Below are 13,438 nucleotides of genomic sequence, written 5' to 3' on the forward strand. Positions count from 1 at the left end.
CCCAGAAGGTAACTTCTCTTATCTTAGAAACATAGCCAACTCTGTGAAGCCCAGCCCAAGGCCAGAGGCCTTGTTTACATATTTTTGTGAAAAACCAGTAAGGGGTTGTGCATCACCTGGAATGCTGATTTTTTTTCATCCAGTGGCCAAGTAAAACAGGGCAACACGAAAAAATGAAGTTCATGTACATTAAACTTTTCTGTAGAGACTCTTTGCTGACAGTTCTAAAATCAGCCATGGAGAAGATTTGTGGAGAAGGTCAGTTAAGACTTTTCTGTGGACCTGGGTAGGGAGGGGGAAGAGAGGAAGATGGGGCTGAGAGCAGCTAAGGTGGATCTGAGAATGAGGAATGAGATGTAAAAGAATACTGGGAAAGGGGTTTGGGATTTTCCCTAGAAAGGGAAACTTGAGCAGTATAATAGATAAAGCAGAGGGGAGGACAGGAGTGAATATCCCAAAGAACCTGTAAGGTACTTTAAATTCTTAGTAACCTATTTTCAGTGATGACAAAGCAACTTTAAAGGCCATTTTCACCAGATCTCAGATAGGGGTCCGAGGGCACCCTCAGATAATTTGAGCTTTGGGTTAACTGGTAAGAGGACCTGACTGGACTGGGTGTGGGCACTGACAAGAGAAAAGAGGAGTGAGAGGGTGGAAGGAGATAACTTCAGTATCTGCTACCTCAGCAAGGGGGCAATGGTTTGGGGAAGGGCGGTGGTTTGCGTATGTGATGTAGTAATTGGAGTGGAGAAATCAGGTTATTGAGTCGGGGAGATGGTGGAGAGGCTGGGGCAGAAGGTTGAGGGTGAGGACCTATTGGAACCAGGTGATAAGATGGACGTTCATCAGCAGGGTCAAAAGTAGTAGATGAGCTATCCGGGCGGGCCAAGATGGCGGCAGCTGCGGCGGCAGCTGCGAAGGTTGGCTGCAGCAAAGCGGGCGGAGCAGCGCCGCGTTTCCATAGCGGCGCCCGGAGGTGTCCCCCGGGGAACTTCCTGGTTCCCGGGCTTGGCTTCACCAGGATCCTCTTGGAAGGGAAATAATGGGGCGGAGGGCAGTGTGGTAGCTGCAGCTGCGCTGGACCTGCTCGGCCACCCGGGGCCGCCTGCTCTGCCTGCTGCCCACAGCAGCCACCAACGGGACCATCTGGAGAATAGGACATGTATTCCTCTGAGAAACCTTGGACAACAGATTTTGGTTTAGTATCTGATTGGGACAACACACAGAAACATTTCCAGTCATGAATTAGGAGCAGGATGTAGCACTGAAACTTGCCCAGGAAAAAGCTGAAATAGTTGCTAAATATGAAGGAGGATGAGAAGGTGCAGATATTGAACCTTGGGAAGACGCAGATTATCTTGTTTACAAAGTCACGGATAGATTTGGCTTTTTACATGAGGAGGAGCTCCCATTTCATAATGCAGCTGTGGAACGGCAAAAGAACCTGGAAATTGAAAGAACTTCCAAATGGCTGAAAATGCTAAAAGGATGGGAAAAATACAAGAACATTGAAAAGTTTCATAGGAGAATTTACAAAGGAATCCCACTCCAGCTCCGAGGTGAAGTCTGGGCTCTACTTCTGGAGATCCCTAAAATTAAAGAAGAAACAAAAGACCTTTATAGTAAATTAAAACACAGAGCACGGGGTTGTTCACCTGATATCAGACAAATAGACCTTGATGTCAACCGTACATTCAGGGACCATATTATGTTTAGAGACAGATATGGTGTTAAGCAACAATCCTTATTTCATGTTCTTGCTGCATATTCTATCTATAATGCTGAAGTTGGTTACTGTCAGGGGATGAGCCAGATCACAGCTCTACTCCTCATGTACATGAACGAGGAAGATGACTTCTGGGCCCTGGTCAAACTCTTCTCGGGCCCCAAACATGCCATGCATGGCGTTTTTGACCAAGGTTTTCCTAAACTCTTGAGGTTTCAAGAACATGATGAAAAAATACTGAATAAATTTCTGTCCAAGCTTAAGCAACATTTGGATACTCAAGAAATCTACATGAGTTTTTACATAATGAAATGTTTTTTTCAATGTTTCCTTGATCGTACTCCCTTTACTCTAAATTTCAGAATATGGGATATCTACATCTTTGAAGGAGAACGAGTTCTTACTGCCATGTCTTACACAATCTTAAAATTACACAAAAAACATCTAATGAAATTGTCTATGGAAGAACTTGTAGAATTTCTTCAGGAGACTCTAGCAAAGGATTTTTTCTTTGAAGATGATTTTGTAATAGACCAACTTCAGATTTCTATGGCAGAACTAAAGCGGGCACAATTAGACCTCCCAGAACCTGGTAAAGAGGATGAATATCCAAAGAAACCTTTGGGGCAGCTTCCACCTGAATGTCATTCCATTGGCATTAATCACCTGAGCAATGGACAAAGAAGTGTTGGCAGGCCCAATCCCCAAATAAGCAGCAGAAGAGAAAGTGGATCATCGTTTTCCAAAAAGCATGAGCACTCAGCCCACCATCAGAGTAGAACTGGTACTCCAGGAAGAACCAGGCAGCTCCAGCAGAAGTCCATGGATGAGGATAGTAAAAATCTTAATAAGGCAGCTTTTTAAAGAAAACTTGCATCAGGTCCACAAGACAAATCTTAACAGTATAACCATGCAGCTGCTAACCAAAATAGCAATACTACTTCAAATATCAGAAAGGAATTTATGCCCAAATGGAATAAACCCTCAGATACTTCAGCTATTGAAAGGACTGCCATATATGCCATTGAAGGTAGATCGATGCACCCTACACTTGCAGTCACCATCCCAAATTCTACTGATCCTCGGATATCAAACACAGGCAAAAGATGAAGGTTTTGAATGCTGATGATGGGAAGCAAAGCTCCAATGCATCCCAGTATGATAATGTACCTGGGGGTGAGAATGAATATGGAACTTCTGCTGAAGAGGCACTAGAAAGGGCTTACTCTCACAGTCCAAGGAACATTGTTTACTCTAATAGTCCACGAAAGCATGTTGAGCCAGGTTCTAGTCCGTCAAAAGTATTCAACAAGTTTACTTTTAAAGTACAGCCTCCAGGCTATACAAGACATCAATTCCAGGTAGAAGGGGAAGATCGAGGGACTGTGCACCCACCTTCCTACAGCAACCCCCCTATTTATCATGAAAATTCTCCAAGACACATCCCCACTGCTAACAGCAGCTTTGTACCTCCACAGATCAGCCCTAGGACTCAAATTCATCCTTCCTGAAGACCTTTCGGCTCTGCTCTGTCAGTTGATATTTCTCCAGAGGAATCTTACAGCTGCCCAACACCTCGTGTACTACCATCCAATCGAATAGAAGTCCTTCCTGTTGATATTGGTGCTGGGGGATACTCAGGCAATTCAGGGTCACCAGAAATGGAAAATTCATCATTCCTCCAGTGGATTATTTGCCAGATAACAGAAAATGGTCAGAAATTAGTTATTCATACAGACCTGAGAGGCATGGGCAATCATGGACCCGAGATGCTAACTGTAGCCATTTAAGCAATTTACCAAAATATTCAGCCTTTCAACACGTAACCTTTCAGGACCATAATCTTCCAGCAGTTTCAGTAGATAGTCCAGTGTGGTATAAAACTTCACCAGCTGTAGAAGATGGCAGTTCAGCTGGGTATCAGTATGCAGGGCCTTCACCTCCAGCATATCACTACAGAAAGCGGGAGCGGCTTTCTGTTCAAGAATCAGTATTGCTGTGAGAATATATGTATGCTTGGCAAAAGACAAGAGAATAGAAACCATACGAAACCTGCATTGCTATGTTTGCAGTTGCCAAAGCAGTATTTTATACTCTTGAAAACAACTTGCAGAATTCTGGTGCATATTAGTAATAATAATATGTAGAAGTTTTCATCCCACATGTAGATGCTGCTTAAGATGAGCATTTTAAATTGCATCATCACTGAACCTGTTAAGGAATTTAACCTGGAAACATAGCAACAGCATTTAGGGATACACACAAAATAATGGTCCTTTACTCAGTTTCATTTATATCTTTCTCCAAAAACTGACATTTTATTCTTCTGGCCCATTCTGTTTTAGCTAATGTTAACAAACCACTGAGAAAATCTTAGAACAGATGTTTTTTAAGGCTACATATAATATGTCTTTTAATAGATATTATAGGCACCTATACATACATATTTGAATACAGACCTGAAGGAAAATTTTTTTTTTTAAAAACGACTTTTAATCTAGATCCATGGAATAATATTATATTTTTCTTTTTCCTGTCTTTTAGTCTAGTTCCACCGCCCCCCCCCAATGTTTTTAACCTGGGACCTAAACTGACTAAAATTAGATTTTCCCTGACTTTGTTAATGTAGTGTCTCACAGAATGCTCATTGTTATCATTCAATTGCTGCCATTTTCTTTCAATCTGAAAATTAAAGACATGGGAGAGAAAGGCTGACCGCATACTGGTGCTTAAAAATTGGAGCAGGTAGGTAAGTTTATGGCCAAAGGCACAACTCTCCTTGTATCCATTTCCCCCAGATGATTCTTAAGTGCATTTATGCACCTGGCTCTCCTCTTTCTTTTGCAATGCTCAGAGCATACTGTTCTTTGCCAGATACCAGGAATGCTGCAGGAGAAGTTGCAACTTAGTGACCAAGCAGCACTGGAGGAGCAAGGTGAAAGGCCTTTGTAGTTCATTTGAAAGAAGTATTAATGGTCTGGTTAATTCTCAATACTGCCTCTTAAATTCTTTCAGGGCCTCACCTTGAAGAGCCCAAGGCAGTTGTTTACATGATCATTTTCTGACATTTTCTTTAAAGAATGTAATCAATGGATATTGCTTCAGTTATCAGGCCATTATGTTATTCACATTAAAATTGTAAAAGAGATGATTCTAACTATCAATAGGCATCTCAGATCTTGATCTTTTTAAAAAATATAGTGTGACTTTCAAACTTTCAAAACTATTATTTTCTTTTTCTGTGAAAAAAATTCAGGTTCATGGTTTAAAACAATCAGTGATATCTTTAAAAATATTCTATTACACTACAATTACAGAAACACTGACAAAATTTTGGGCACTCCAAAAAAATAGAACTTTGTTTTTAATTGGAGTACTTGTTTTCAACATTATTGTGCTCATATTAGAAAACAAAAAGTTAGAAAATCTAACATAGATGGCTCTTCCTGTTGCAAGTTGGAGCTTTAAGGTTTTGAGGTACAAAAGTGTGCCTTAAAATGCAAATAACATTTGTTTAGATAGTGAATGTGACAATATTTTAATGTATATAATGAGTCTAAGGTATTTTAATCAATCTGGTAATGATGTTCTTAAATGGCAAAAAAAAAATGCAGTGTATAAAAGCTGAACACTACACTGAAGCTCAAACTCCTGATAAAATAGCAGGTTCTTGATTTTGATCATGTGGAAGCTGAGAAATAAATGTGTATAAAAATGTGCTGAGGATAGTAATTCGAATTTTTAAACTATGATTTTGTGACTTGTAATGAACCAAGCTGTACAATTTAGTTTACGAGAGCACCCAAGCTGCTCATATATATAATCAACAATGGTAAATACTGTAGAGTATATATATATATATATATATATATATATATATATATATATATATATATTTATTTATACACACACACACACAAACACACACTATTTTCTTATGTCATCTATGACATTTTTTATCTGTATACTTTTTTGATGTGATTGTCTTTAACATGCTAAAAGTAATAAGTATTTTTTGTTTTGTGTCTTTTATGTGCATTTTTTTAATATGGCAAAACTGCTTCATTCCTGATGCTTCTAAGGCTACTTTTCTATTTGAGAGATGTTGCCTAGTATTCACCACATTAATTGTGTATGTTACAGTTCTGTGTTTTATGTTTTATTAATTTCCAGTAAGACTGTATTTAGAATGACATCATCTTTTCCTTATTTAATGACATTACAATATTATCTCTAGTCTTCCCTCTTACCAAATGTAGCTATGTTCATTTTTTAAGCAGAATTTAATTTGAAATTATTTTGCCACTATACAGTTTTACTCTTTCAAAATTATTTTCTAATAAATGTTAATGAAATGATGATTAAAAAAAAGTAGTAGATGAGTCTGGAGGAGGAGAAGATTGGGGATCAGTGGTTTAAGGTGTTGGTATGCAAGCTAGAAAAATTTGTAGTGGTTTGCAAGAGGTGCAGAGAGCAGAGTTGGATTGGAGCAAGAAGAAATCTTGGACATAGGTGTTCTTTACCCATTTTTTTTAATGCTCACATTAATTTTAAAGATCTCTTAGAATAGTGGGATCCAGAGACCCAAAAGGGGGTCATTTATTTTGGCTTTCTAGGGGATAATTGGGCCAATTCTGGGTGCTATATTTAATCATTTTTTTGGGTTTGGTGTCTGGTATCAAGGGGAGGGTTTTGAGGTTTTCCAAGAGGCATTGTAAGGGAGAGAGTAAACCAGAGAGAGGACGCATTACCCATGTCGCAAACATAGTATAAGGCAGAGGGAGAGAGCCACCCCCGCACCCGCAAGGTAGGCGGACCTGTGAGCTACTGGCAGGTAAGGCCTAGCAACCCGCGGAGGGGCACAGCTGCACCACATGCCTGCAAGGTAGGCGGGACCATGACCACCGACAGAACAGGCCCAGCGGCCCACCAGATACATCACCCCGGATGGGGGAGGGGCAGAACCGCCGCATGCTTGCAAGGTAGGCGGACCTGTGATTCACCAGCAGAATAGGCCCAGAAACTCGCAGAGTGGCAGAGCCACCCCCAGCCCCTGTAAGGTAGGCGGACCTGAGAGCCACCGGCAGGTCAAGCCCAGAAACCCACGGAGGGGCACAGCTGCCCCACGCGCCTGCAAGGTAGGCAGAACCGTGACCATCGACAGAACAGGCCCAGCAGGCCGCAAGACACATCGCCCTGGTTTGGGGAGGGGCACAATCGCTGTGCGCCTGCAAGGTAGGCGGACCTGCGGCCCACCAGCAGAACAGCCCTGAAACCCGTGGAGCGACAGACCCTTTCCCTGCACCTGCAAGGTAGGTGGACCTGTGACCCACTGACAGAACAGGCCCAGAAACCCGCGGAGGAGCAAAGCTGCCCCCCCACCTGCAAGGTAGGCGGACCTGTGAGCCACCGGCAGGTCAGGCCCACCAACCTGCGGAGGGGCACAGCTGCCCCACGGGCCTGCAAGAAAGGTGGAACCGTGACCCACCAGCAGAACAGGCCCAGCGACATGCAGAGTGTCAGAGCCGCCGCCCGTACCAGCAAGGTAGACAAACCTGCGGCCACCGAAAGAACAGGCCCAGCGGCCTGCCGGCATGGTAGGCACATTGCCCCAATTTGAGGAGCGTCAGAGCCACCGCCAAAGCCTGCGAGGGAGACTTTGCAACTATACAAGAGCAAAATAAATATATAGGGGGAAAAATCAATAACACAACAGTTTCACCAAGCAGAAAGAAACGCGAACAGTATGAAAAGACAAGGAAAGAAAGAACCACAAGCAATGCAGGTCAACTCAACTCTAGAAGAGGTAATATCTGCAGCAGATGGAATGTCAGATAAAGAATTCAGGAAATACATGCTTCAGATGATCTGGAGTCACAAGGAAGACATTAGACAGCAAAATCAGACAATGAAAGACCACTTCGACCACTTCAACAATGAATTACATAAACAAATCCAAAAAGCAAAAGATCAATTATACAGGGAGATAGAGGTTATAATAATAATAATAATAATAATAAAAACAGAAATCCTAAAAATGCAGGAAGCAATAAACCAACTTAAAAACTCAATTGAGAATACTACCAGCAGAGTAGAACACTTAGAAGATAGAATATCAGACAATGAAGACAAAGTATTTCAACTTGAAAAGAACATAGACAGCTAATCAAGAAAGTTAAGAAACCACGAGCAGAACATCCAAGAAATATGGGATAACATAAAGAGACCAAACTTAAGAGTCATTGGGATACAGAAAGGTACAGAGGTCCAAACCAAAGGAATGAGCAATCTATTTAATGAAATAATATGAGAAAACTTCCCAGACTTGAAGTATGAGACAGAATCACAAATCCTAGAAGCCTACAGGACGCCAAATGTGCAAAATCAAAAGAGATCCACACCTAGACACATTATAATGAAGATGCCCAACATACAGAATAAGGAGAGAATTTTAAAAGCTACAAGAGAATGGAAGCAGATTACATCTAGGGGTAAACCAATCAGGATAACAGCTGATCTTTCAACACAGACTCTGAAAGCTAGAAGACCCTGGAATAACATATTTCAAACACTGAAAGAAAATGGGTTCCAACCAAGAATTGTGTATCCAGCGAAATTAAGCTTCTGGATGGAAGATGAAATTAAAACCATCCACGTTAAACAAAAGTTAAAAGAATTTGCAGCTAGAAAACCATCTCTTCAAAACATCCTCAGCAAAATATTACAGTAAGAGGAAATGGAAAATATCAATGAAAACCAACAGCGGGAGGTAGTATGGTAAGGGGGGGGGGGTAGTCAAAGAGGAAAACAAAACCATGTTTAGTAACATAAATAAACAAACATGACTGGAAGAACAACCCATATCTCAATAATAACCCTAAATGTTAATGGCTTAAATTCACCAATTAAGAGACACAGGCTAGTAGAATGAATCACAAAACAAGACCCAACAATATGCTGCCTTCAGGAGACGCATTTGATAGGAAAAGACATACATAGACTGAAGGTGAAAGGTTGGGAAAAATCATATCACTCATATGGACTTCGGAAACAAGCAGGAGTGTCCATACTCATATCAAATAAAATAGATTTCAAGCCAAACTTAATCAAAAGGGATAAAGTGGGAGACTACATACTGCTCAAGGGAACCATACACCAACAAGACATAACAATCATAAATATATATGCCCCGAACAATGGTGCAGCTATGTTCATCAAACAAACTCTTCTCAAGTTCAAGAGGCTAACAGACCACCATACAATAATCATGGGAGACTTCAACACACCTCTCTCACCACTGGACAGATCTTCCAAACAAAAGTTGAATAAGGAAACTATAGAACTCAATAACATAATTAATAACCTAGACTTAGTTGACATATATAGAATATACCACCCAACATCAAGCAGCTACACTTTTTTCTCAGCAGCACATGGATCCTTCTCAAAAATAGATTATATATTATGTCACAGGGCAACTCTTAGACAATATAAAGGAGAAGAGATAATACCAAGCATCTTATCTGATCATAATGGAATGAAATTGAAAATCAACGATAAAAGAAGTAAGGAAAAATCATGCATCACTTGGAGAATGAAGAATAGGTTACTGAATGATCAATGGGTTATAGAAGACATCAAGGAGGAAATTAAAAAATTCTTAGAGATAAATGAAAACACAGACACAACATATCGGAATCTATGGGACACATTGAAAGCAGTTCTAAGAGGAAAATTCATTGCTTGGAGCTCATTCCTTAAAAAAGGAAAAAACCAACAAATAAATGATCTAATACTTCATCTCAAAATCCGAGAAAAAGAAGGGCAAAACAACAGCAAAAGAAGTAGAAGGCAAGAAATAATTAAAATCAGAGCTGAAATTAATGAAATCAAACCAAAAGAAACAATTGAAAAAATTGACAAAACTAAAAGTTGGTTCTTTGAAAAAATAAATAAAATCGACAGACGCTTAGCCACGCTAATGAAGAGAAGAAGAGAGAGAACTCAAATTACTATCATACGGGATGAAAAAGGCAATATCACAACAGACACTTCAGAAATACAGAAGATTATCAGAAATTATTTTGAATCCTTATACTACAATAAAATAGAAGATAGTGAAGGCATCAATAAATTTCTTAAGTCATATGATCTGCCCAGATTGAGTCAGGAGGATATTGACAACATAAACAGACCAATATCAATTGAGGAAATAGAAGAAACCATCAAAAGACTACCAACTAAGAAAAGCCCAGGACCAGATGGGTATACAGCAGAGTTTTACAAAACCTTTAAAGAGGAACTAATACCAATACTTTTCAAGCTATTTCAGGAAATAGAATAAGAGGGAGAACTTCCAAATTGATTCTACGAGGCCAACATCACCCTGATTCCTAAACCAGACAAACACACTTCAAAGAAAGAAAACTACAGACCAATATCTCTAATGAACCTAGATGCAAAAATTCTCAATAAAATTCTGGTGAATCAGATACAAAAACATATCAAAAAAATTGTGCACCATGATCAGGTAGGATTTATCCCTTGGATGCAAGGCTGGTTCAATATTAGGAAATCAATAAATGATATTCACCACATCAATAGGCTTAAAAATAAGAACCATATGATCATCTCGATAGATGCAGAAAAAGCATTCGACAAAGTACAGCATCCCTTTATGTTCAAAACTCTAGAAAAACTAGTTATAACAGCAACATACCTCAATATTGTAAAAGCAATCTATGCTAAGCCCCAGGCTAGCATCTTTCTGAATGGAGAAAAACTGAAGGTATTCCCTCTAAAGTCTGGAACAAGGCAGGGATGCCCTCTCTCACCACTTCTGTTCAACATAGTTCTCGAATCACTGGCCAGAGCAATTAGACAGACGAAAGAAATTAAAGGCATAAAAGTAGGAAAAGAAGAACTCAAATTATCACAATTTGCAGCTGACATTATTCTCTACCCAGCAGACCCAAAAGGGTCTACAAAGAAACTATTAGAGCTAATAAATGAATTCAGCAAAGTGGCAGGATATAAAATCAACAAGCATAAATCAAAGGCATTCCTGTATATCAGTGACAAATCCTCTGAAATGGAAATGAGGACAACGACTCCATTCACAATTTCCTCAAAAAAAAAAAAAAAAAAAAAACTTGGAAATCAACCTAACAAAAGAGGTGAAAGACTTCTACAATGAAAACTAAAGAACCCTAAAGAGAAAAATAGAAGAAGATCTTAGACGATGGAAAAATATACCCTATTCATGGATAGGTAGAACTAACATCATCAAAATGGCAATATTACCAAAAGTTCTCTATAGGTTTAATGCAATGCCAATCAAAATCCCAACGGAATTTCTTGGAGAAATAGGGAAAGCAATCATGAAATTCACATGGAAAAATAAAAGACCCAGAATAGCAAAAACAATGCTAACCAGGAAGTGTGAATCAGGCGGTATAGCGATACCAGACTTCAAACTATACTACAGAGCAATAGCAACAAAAACAGCATGGTACTGGTACCAAAACAGGCAGGTGGACCAATGGTACAGAATAGAGGACACAGAAACCAATCCACAAAATTACAACTATCTTATATTTGATAAAGCAGCTTAAAGCATGCAATGGAGGAAGGATAGCATCTTCAACAAATGGTGCTGGGAAAACTGGAAATCCATATGCAACAAAATGAAACTGAATCCCTTTCTCTCGCCATGCACAAAAGTTAACTCAAAGTGGATCAAGGAACTTGATATCAAATCAGAGACACGGCATCTGATAGAAGAAAAAGTTGGCTACGATCTACATACTGTGGGGTGGGGCTCCAAATTCCTCAATAGGACACCCATAGCACAAGAGTTAATAACTAGAATAAACAAATGGGACTTACTCAAACTAAAAAGTTTTTCTCAGCAAAAGAAACAATAAGAGAGGTAAAAAGGGAGCCTAAATCCTGGGAACAAATCTTTACTCCTCGCACTTCAGACATAGCCCTAATATCCAGAATATACAAAGAACTCAAAAAATTAGACAATAAGATAACAAATAACCCAATCAACAAATGGTCCAAGGACCTGATCAGACATTTCTCAGAGGAGGACATACAATCAATCAACAAGTAAATGAAAAAATGCTCACCATCTCTAGCAGTCAGAGAAATGCAAATCAAAACCACCCTAAGATACCATCTCACTCCAGTAAGATTCGCAGCCATTATGAAGTCAAACAACAAGTGCTGGCGAGGATGTGGGGAAAACGGTTCACTTGTACATTGCTGGTGGGACTGCAAATTGGTGCGGCCAATTTGAAAAGCAGTATGGAGATTTCTTGGAAAGCTGGGAATGGAACCACTATTTGACCCAGCTATTCCACTTCTCGGTCTATTCCCTAAAGACATGAAAAGAGCATACTACAGGGACACTGCTACATCCATGTTCATAGCAGCACAATTCACAAAAGCAAGACTGTGGAACCAACCTAGATGTCCTTCAATAGACGAATGGATAAAAAAAAATGTGGCATTTATACACAATGGAGTATTACTCTGCATTAAAAAATGACAAAATCAGAGAATTTGCAGGGAAATGGATGGCATTAGAGCAGATTATGCTAAGTGAAGCTAGCCAATCCCTTAAAAACAAATGCCAAATGTCTTCTTTGATATAAGGAGAGTAACTAAGAACAGAGTAGCGATGAAGAGCATGAGAAGACGATTAACATTAAACAGGGATGAGAGGTGGGAGGGATAGGGAGAGAGAAGGGAAATTGCATGGAAATGGAAGGAGACCGTCAGGGGTATACAAAACTACATACTAGAGGAAGTGAGGAGAAAGGGAAATATATATATATATATATAAGGGGGAGAAATGAATTACAGAAGAGGGGGTAGAGAGAGAAGAGGGGAGGGGAGGGGGGAGGGGGGATAGTAGATGATAGGAAAGGCAGCAGAATACAACAGACACTAGTATGGCAATATGTAAATCAATGGATGTGTAACTGATGTGATTCTGCAATCTGTATACGGGGTAAAAATGGGAGTTCATATCCCACTTGAATCAAAGTGTGAAATATGATATATCAAGAACTATGTAATGTTTTGAACAACCAACAATAAAAAAAATTTAAAAAAAAGGCAGAGGGAAAAGGACGCAAACATAGTATAAGGTAGAAGGAAGGAGACTCAAAGGTATAGTAAGGGAGAGAGAGGAAACTGATTTATTGGCAATAGGATCACCCCACTAGAGCCAAAAATCAGGAGTGCCTCGTGGGAGGCTCGAGCTGTGAACATTGGTCGTCACGGAATCCTGATCCTGAGAGTGGAAGCTCCCATCCTTGACAAGGCCAGAGCCATGGGAGAACTTCAGCATCACTCTTGGAGAGGCCAGAGACTCCCAGGTCCGGAAGTAAGGGAGAGAAAGAGGCAGGAGAAGAGAGAGGAAGGGGAAGGTAAGTGTATCTCAAGCAGCCAAGTCTTAAAGGTACAAGGAGTAAGACTTTATGAGAGCCACCGAAACCATAAAGGTCAGGGTGGGGTGGGATGTTTAGTTCTCTGCTAAGTGTTCCTGGAGGTTACTTTGAGGGTGTCCTTTAAGGGTGACCTACAAAAACCCATGTTTGTACACCAGCAGCTGGTAGGGGGAAGAAAAATAATTTTGAACCCAAGAGTCCAATCTGTCCAAGGAAGGAGTCCCTGACGGCCACCATGGCCTTGAAA

General features: G+C 40.1%; 1 pseudogene; it reads left to right on the forward strand.

The window, feature by feature from the left end:
• The first annotated feature begins 1,240 nt into the window (after positions 1-1,240).
• On the forward strand, positions 1,241-3,728 carry LOC143406193 (USP6 N-terminal-like protein; annotated as a pseudogene).
• The last annotated feature ends 9,710 nt before the right edge of the window (positions 3,729-13,438 follow it).

The sequence above is a fragment of the Callospermophilus lateralis genome, chromosome 8, assembly GCF_048772815.1.
Source record: "Callospermophilus lateralis isolate mCalLat2 chromosome 8, mCalLat2.hap1, whole genome shotgun sequence".
In the NCBI taxonomy this organism is placed as follows: Eukaryota; Metazoa; Chordata; class Mammalia; order Rodentia; family Sciuridae; genus Callospermophilus; species Callospermophilus lateralis.